Below are 8,212 nucleotides of genomic sequence, written 5' to 3'. Positions count from 1 at the left end.
CCCCCCCCCACCCCCCCCCCCCCCCACCCCCCCCCCCCCCCACCCCCCCCCCCCCCCACCCCCCCCCCCCCCCACCCCCCCCCCCCCCCACCCCCCCCCCCCCCCACCCCCCCCCCCCCCCACCCCCCCCCCCCCCCACCCCCCCCCCCCCCCACCCCCCCCCCCCCCCACCCCCCCCCCCCCCCACCCCCCCCCCCCCCCACCCCCCCCCCCCCCCACCCCCCCCCCCCCCCACCCCCCCCCCCCCCCACCCCCCCCCCCCCCCACCCCCCCCCCCCCCCACCCCCCCCCCCCCCCACCCCCCCCCCCCCCCACCCCCCCCCCCCCCCACCCCCCCCCCCCCCCACCCCCCCCCCCCCCCACCCCCCCCCCCCCCCACCCCCCCCCCCCCCCACCCCCCCCCCCCCCCACCCCCCCCCCCCCCCACCCCCCCCCCCCCCCACCCCCCCCCCCCCCCACCCCCCCCCCCCCCCACCCCCCCCCCCCCCCACCCCCCCCCCCCCCCACCCCCCCCCCCCCCCACCCCCCCCCCCCCCCACCCCCCCCCCCCCCCACCCCCCCCCCCCCCCACCCCCCCCCCCCCCCACCCCCCCCCCCCCCCACCCCCCCCCCCCCCCACCCCCCCCCCCCCCCACCCCCCCCCCCCCCCACCCCCCCCCCCCCCCACCCCCCCCCCCCCCCACCCCCCCCCCCCCCCACCCCCCCCCCCCCCCACCCCCCCCCCCCCCCACCCCCCCCCCCCCCCACCCCCCCCCCCCCCCACCCCCCCCCCCCCCCACCCCCCCCCCCCCCCACCCCCCCCCCCCCCCACCCCCCCCCCCCCCCACCCCCCCCCCCCCCCACCCCCCCCCCCCCCCACCCCCCCCCCCCCCCACCCCCCCCCCCCCCCACCCCCCCCCCCCCCCACCCCCCCCCCCCCCCACCCCCCCCCCCCCCCACCCCCCCCCCCCCCCACCCCCCCCCCCCCCCACCCCCCCCCCCCCCCACCCCCCCCCCCCCCCACCCCCCCCCCCCCCCACCCCCCCCCCCCCCCACCCCCCCCCCCCCCCACCCCCCCCCCCCCCCACCCCCCCCCCCCCCCACCCCCCCCCCCCCCCACCCCCCCCCCCCCCCACCCCCCCCCCCCCCCACCCCCCCCCCCCCCCACCCCCCCCCCCCCCCACCCCCCCCCCCCCCCACCCCCCCCCCCCCCCACCCCCCCCCCCCCCCACCCCCCCCCCCCCCCACCCCCCCCCCCCCCCACCCCCCCCCCCCCCCACCCCCCCCCCCCCCCACCCCCCCCCCCCCCCACCCCCCCCCCCCCCCACCCCCCCCCCCCCCCACCCCCCCCCCCCCCCACCCCCCCCCCCCCCCACCCCCCCCCCCCCCCACCCCCCCCCCCCCCCACCCCCCCCCCCCCCCACCCCCCCCCCCCCCCACCCCCCCCCCCCCCCACCCCCCCCCCCCCCCACCCCCCCCCCCCCCCACCCCCCCCCCCCCCCACCCCCCCCCCCCCCCACCCCCCCCCCCCCCCACCCCCCCCCCCCCCCACCCCCCCCCCCCCCCACCCCCCCCCCCCCCCACCCCCCCCCCCCCCCACCCCCCCCCCCCCCCACCCCCCCCCCCCCCCACCCCCCCCCCCCCCCACCCCCCCCCCCCCCCACCCCCCCCCCCCCCCACCCCCCCCCCCCCCCACCCCCCCCCCCCCCCACCCCCCCCCCCCCCCACCCCCCCCCCCCCCCACCCCCCCCCCCCCCCACCCCCCCCCCCCCCCACCCCCCCCCCCCCCCACCCCCCCCCCCCCCCACCCCCCCCCCCCCCCACCCCCCCCCCCCCCCACCCCCCCCCCCCCCCACCCCCCCCCCCCCCCACCCCCCCCCCCCCCCACCCCCCCCCCCCCCCACCCCCCCCCCCCCCCACCCCCCCCCCCCCCCACCCCCCCCCCCCCCCACCCCCCCCCCCCCCCACCCCCCCCCCCCCCCACCCCCCCCCCCCCCCACCCCCCCCCCCCCCCACCCCCCCCCCCCCCCACCCCCCCCCCCCCCCACCCCCCCCCCCCCCCACCCCCCCCCCCCCCCACCCCCCCCCCCCCCCACCCCCCCCCCCCCCCACCCCCCCCCCCCCCCACCCCCCCCCCCCCCCACCCCCCCCCCCCCCCACCCCCCCCCCCCCCCACCCCCCCCCCCCCCCACCCCCCCCCCCCCCCACCCCCCCCCCCCCCCACCCCCCCCCCCCCCCACCCCCCCCCCCCCCCACCCCCCCCCCCCCCCACCCCCCCCCCCCCCCACCCCCCCCCCCCCCCACCCCCCCCCCCCCCCACCCCCCCCCCCCCCCACCCCCCCCCCCCCCCACCCCCCCCCCCCCCCACCCCCCCCCCCCCCCACCCCCCCCCCCCCCCACCCCCCCCCCCCCCCACCCCCCCCCCCCCCCACCCCCCCCCCCCCCCACCCCCCCCCCCCCCCACCCCCCCCCCCCCCCACCCCCCCCCCCCCCCACCCCCCCCCCCCCCCACCCCCCCCCCCCCCCACCCCCCCCCCCCCCCACCCCCCCCCCCCCCCACCCCCCCCCCCCCCCACCCCCCCCCCCCCCCACCCCCCCCCCCCCCCACCCCCCCCCCCCCCCACCCCCCCCCCCCCCCACCCCCCCCCCCCCCCACCCCCCCCCCCCCCCACCCCCCCCCCCCCCCACCCCCCCCCCCCCCCACCCCCCCCCCCCCCCACCCCCCCCCCCCCCCACCCCCCCCCCCCCCCACCCCCCCCCCCCCCCACCCCCCCCCCCCCCCACCCCCCCCCCCCCCCACCCCCCCCCCCCCCCACCCCCCCCCCCCCCCACCCCCCCCCCCCCCCACCCCCCCCCCCCCCCACCCCCCCCCCCCCCCACCCCCCCCCCCCCCCACCCCCCCCCCCCCCCACCCCCCCCCCCCCCCACCCCCCCCCCCCCCCACCCCCCCCCCCCCCCACCCCCCCCCCCCCCCACCCCCCCCCCCCCCCACCCCCCCCCCCCCCCACCCCCCCCCCCCCCCACCCCCCCCCCCCCCCACCCCCCCCCCCCCCCACCCCCCCCCCCCCCCACCCCCCCCCCCCCCCACCCCCCCCCCCCCCCACCCCCCCCCCCCCCCACCCCCCCCCCCCCCCACCCCCCCCCCCCCCCACCCCCCCCCCCCCCCACCCCCCCCCCCCCCCACCCCCCCCCCCCCCCACCCCCCCCCCCCCCCACCCCCCCCCCCCCCCACCCCCCCCCCCCCCCACCCCCCCCCCCCCCCACCCCCCCCCCCCCCCACCCCCCCCCCCCCCCACCCCCCCCCCCCCCCACCCCCCCCCCCCCCCACCCCCCCCCCCCCCCACCCCCCCCCCCCCCCACCCCCCCCCCCCCCCACCCCCCCCCCCCCCCACCCCCCCCCCCCCCCACCCCCCCCCCCCCCCACCCCCCCCCCCCCCCACCCCCCCCCCCCCCCACCCCCCCCCCCCCCCACCCCCCCCCCCCCCCACCCCCCCCCCCCCCCACCCCCCCCCCCCCCCACCCCCCCCCCCCCCCACCCCCCCCCCCCCCCACCCCCCCCCCCCCCCACCCCCCCCCCCCCCCACCCCCCCCCCCCCCCACCCCCCCCCCCCCCCACCCCCCCCCCCCCCCACCCCCCCCCCCCCCCACCCCCCCCCCCCCCCACCCCCCCCCCCCCCCACCCCCCCCCCCCCCCACCCCCCCCCCCCCCCACCCCCCCCCCCCCCCACCCCCCCCCCCCCCCACCCCCCCCCCCCCCCACCCCCCCCCCCCCCCACCCCCCCCCCCCCCCACCCCCCCCCCCCCCCACCCCCCCCCCCCCCCACCCCCCCCCCCCCCCACCCCCCCCCCCCCCCACCCCCCCCCCCCCCCACCCCCCCCCCCCCCCACCCCCCCCCCCCCCCACCCCCCCCCCCCCCCACCCCCCCCCCCCCCCACCCCCCCCCCCCCCCACCCCCCCCCCCCCCCACCCCCCCCCCCCCCCACCCCCCCCCCCCCCCACCCCCCCCCCCCCCCACCCCCCCCCCCCCCCACCCCCCCCCCCCCCCACCCCCCCCCCCCCCCACCCCCCCCCCCCCCCACCCCCCCCCCCCCCCACCCCCCCCCCCCCCCACCCCCCCCCCCCCCCACCCCCCCCCCCCCCCACCCCCCCCCCCCCCCACCCCCCCCCCCCCCCACCCCCCCCCCCCCCCACCCCCCCCCCCCCCCACCCCCCCCCCCCCCCACCCCCCCCCCCCCCCACCCCCCCCCCCCCCCACCCCCCCCCCCCCCCACCCCCCCCCCCCCCCACCCCCCCCCCCCCCCACCCCCCCCCCCCCCCACCCCCCCCCCCCCCCACCCCCCCCCCCCCCCACCCCCCCCCCCCCCCACCCCCCCCCCCCCCCACCCCCCCCCCCCCCCACCCCCCCCCCCCCCCACCCCCCCCCCCCCCCACCCCCCCCCCCCCCCACCCCCCCCCCCCCCCACCCCCCCCCCCCCCCACCCCCCCCCCCCCCCACCCCCCCCCCCCCCCACCCCCCCCCCCCCCCACCCCCCCCCCCCCCCACCCCCCCCCCCCCCCCCCCCCCCCCCCCCCCGCCCCCCCCCCCCCCCACCCCCCCCCCCCCAAGCAGCATTCTCTCCTGACGTTTCACCTGCATCTGTGGCTGGCATCTTCAGAGGATCTGATGGTATCTGAAGATGCCAGCCACAGATGCAGACGAAACATCAGGAGAGAATGCTGCTAGAACACAGCCATACAGCCCGGAAACCACACAGCACCCCAGTGATTCCGGCCGTGAAAGCCTTCGACAATACAGTTTTTTGATAGTTTCCCCCTTTCATAATTTACTTCTTTTATTGTCTATCTTTCTCACAAAGACTGGATGCAGATTACACCACTAAAATACAATGTATGAAACCCACAGCAAATAAAATTAGGCTACAAAGTTAAAGGGCAGTGCCCCAAAATAGTGTAATAGTGTCAATAATATAACAGAGCTGAATTGCTAAACTGGCAAATGACGTGACAAATACCATGTGATATATCTACAGGGAAGAAAGCCATAAAACCAGACTAAATTACACCACCTTATTCCTTGTTCTAAAACCTGTCCTCTTGAGCAATTCAGTTTTATGCATTCTGCAGGATGATGAAAAAACATGGAAGCTTTTCTGTCCTCCCTGGGCAGGCCTTCTCACCAGGAGAGAGCTGCCGGAGAAAATGCTTGGATACTGGCGGCTGTCATTCTTGCCCCGATTCTGTAACAAGCTAAAGATGTCTTCTTGTTGCAGTCTTGGAGCCAGGCACCATGTTTAATATTACCAGTTCAACAACTCTATTGTTAAACAACTCGGACCCTGGTCTTTGTGAAGAGACTGCCAATTTCATTGCGGAGATAGTTGAGAGTTCTCAGTAGAATGTACTTGTTGTGCTCCCCAGGGGCCTTTTATTTACTATGAATATATCAATACTGCTGGCCACATTATTTAATGACTACTGGTATTTTGTGTCTACCAATTGAGCTTAGGAACTGAAGATTTATGTTTCAGCTCACTGTGTATTTTTTCCTAACTAGTAGTATTATTTATCCCATGCTAGATCTGGAAATCTATAACACTTTACAATCAGCCCACTTCTTAATATGTCGGGAAACAGTTCTTTTAGAAACCAACCTAAGACCCCTGATAACCAAACCCAAGCAAGTGCGGAGGACTTCTAAAAAGATGTTGCAGTCTCATTATCAGGTGTCACTTTTTATATGAACTGTAAAAAAGTAAGCACTTGTGGATTGTAGCTTTTGGTGATCACTTTTGGGCTTTATATTGATAAGAGCTGGAATTACAAACATAACTCATGGGAACAACTTGTATGTGTATATATTTGATGCATTCTCGTTTTTTAAATTGTTAAATGTTTTACCGTAATTTACAATGCCAATAAAGGCTTTACTACTACTACAGTTCAACAACAACAGATTATCTGAGTGCATTTCAAGATGAGAGATGTATGGGGAACCGTGGGAGTTAAATCCTAAACTGTAATGTAGGTTCTTATTTCCCAGGTTATCTAGCCTGCCAGCCATTGCTGCCTCTAACTTGTCATCTGGTTGGCATGGGGCTTCTCTTAGTTTGCTACTCTCTGCCTCCCAGTCCCAGCCAAACTCAGAAACTCCCAAATGAAAAACCCCCATGCTTGTACGATTGCTTTCTTGTGCCAGCGTGGTGTAGTGGTTAAGAGCAGGTGGATACTAATCTGGAGAACCGGGTTTGACTCTCCACTCCTCCACCTGCATGATGGAGGCTTATCTGGTGGACCAGATGGTGTTTCCATACTCCTACATTCCTGCTGGGTGACCTTGGACCTGTCACAGTTACCTCAGAACTCTCTCAGCCCCACCTGCCTTACAAGGTGTCTGTTGTGGGGAGAGGAAGGGAAAGGAGCTCGTAAGCTACCTCGAGTCTCCTTATAGGAGAGAAAAGTGGGGTATAAATCCAAACTCTTATTTTTCTTCTTCTTCTATCGAAGGTGTAGATTTGGCTCCGTAAAGCTCTAAAGATCTTGGTCCCAGAGGTTGGGTCCACAGTCTCCCATTCCAGTGGGATAGTGAAAATCCATTCTGAATCCTCTCCAGACGCTGCCACGAATATATCAAGCCTTTTTACTATGGCCCCATAGAGAGTTTTGACCTGCTGGTGCCTTTGAGACCCCTCCTCAATACATCTAATTCTCAACACAGCAAAATGTGTGTGGACTTAAATTCAGAGATTGTAGGACTGAGGGAGGACTCATGGGGGCCAAACCCACTATCAACTTACTGGGTGACTTGACACCACGCAGCTTGCATGACTAACTCAGACCTGGTTGCTTAAACAAAAGCCACTGTTTTGTAGTTGTTAGGGCTCATTCCGCACATGCAGAATAATGCACTTTCAAACTGCTTTTTACTATGGCCCCATAGAGAGTTTTGACCTGCTGGTGCCTTTGAGACCCCTCCTCAATACATCTAATTCTCAACACAGCAAAATGTGTGTGGACTTAAATTCAGAGATTGTAGGACTGAGGGAGGACTCATGGGGGCCAAACCCACTATCAACTTACTGGGTGACTTGACACCACGCAGCTTGCATGACTAACTCAGACCTGGTTGCTTAAACAAAAGCCACTGTTTTGTAGTTGTTAGGGCTCATTCCGCACATGCAGAATAATGCACTTTCAAACTGCTTTCAGTGCTCTTTGAAGCTGTGCGGAATGGCAAAATCCACTTTCAAACAGTTGCGAAAGTGGTTTGAGAATGCATTATTTTGCGTGTGCGGAAGGGGCCTAAGAGTTTCAGACAAGGATCTCTAGGAAATCCAGGTTCTAATTTCCACTCAGTCATGGAAGATTACCCAGTGACTTTACATGATACATTCTCAGTCTCACCAACCTCACAAGGTTGTTGTGAAGATAAAATTGAGGAGTGGATAAAGCTGTATGCTGCTTTTCAGGGCAGATACAAATCAACAATTAAAAAAATTAAAATCAGATTTTTAACATTTAAATGGGGCTTTTTAATTTAGATTGGATTTTTAAAAATAAAATGCTTTTTGAGGGAAAATCTATCTAAAGATAGTTTAAATAGTTTTCCATTTAAGGTACATTATAGTCCAAAAGCTATTAATCATGAAATAAGTTTTAGTTTCTAATTATGTAGTATGAAACTGCCCTTTGGAGAACATATTCGCCCTGTGTTGCGCTGCCTGCATTGGTTACCGGTTGAATTCCGAATCATCTTCAAGGTGTGGGTATTGACCTTTAAGGCCTTACGTGGCCTGGGACCCTCGTACCTTCAGGACCGCATTACCCCATATGTCCCATATGGCGTTCAGCAGAGGCCAATTTACTGGAGATCCCTGGCCCCTCAATGACGCAGCTGGCCTCCACTCGGGCCAGGGCCTTTACGGCTCTGGCTCCGTCCCTCTAGCTGTCCGGGCCCTGCGGGACCTTGGTGATTTCCGCAGGGCCTGTAAGACTGAGTTGCTCCACCGGGCCTTTGGAGAGACCAGCCGCTGACGGTGCCTCTGCCCCCCCCCCCCCGATTACAGGGGTCCCTAATATCATCGGGACCCATTATTCCTTTCTGGGGAGGGTTGTATATGGGTTCGTGGGACATGGTTTTAGAATGTAACTGTTTTAAATTGTATATATATTTTTATATATAATTTTTATATTGTTCACTGCCCTGAGCCCTTCAGGGATAGGGCGGTATATTAA

Source organism: Sphaerodactylus townsendi, linkage group LG03 (assembly GCF_021028975.2).
Source record: "Sphaerodactylus townsendi isolate TG3544 linkage group LG03, MPM_Stown_v2.3, whole genome shotgun sequence".
Lineage (NCBI taxonomy): Eukaryota > Metazoa > Chordata > Lepidosauria > Squamata > Sphaerodactylidae > Sphaerodactylus > Sphaerodactylus townsendi.
Note: the sequence above shows the minus strand (reverse complement) of the source record.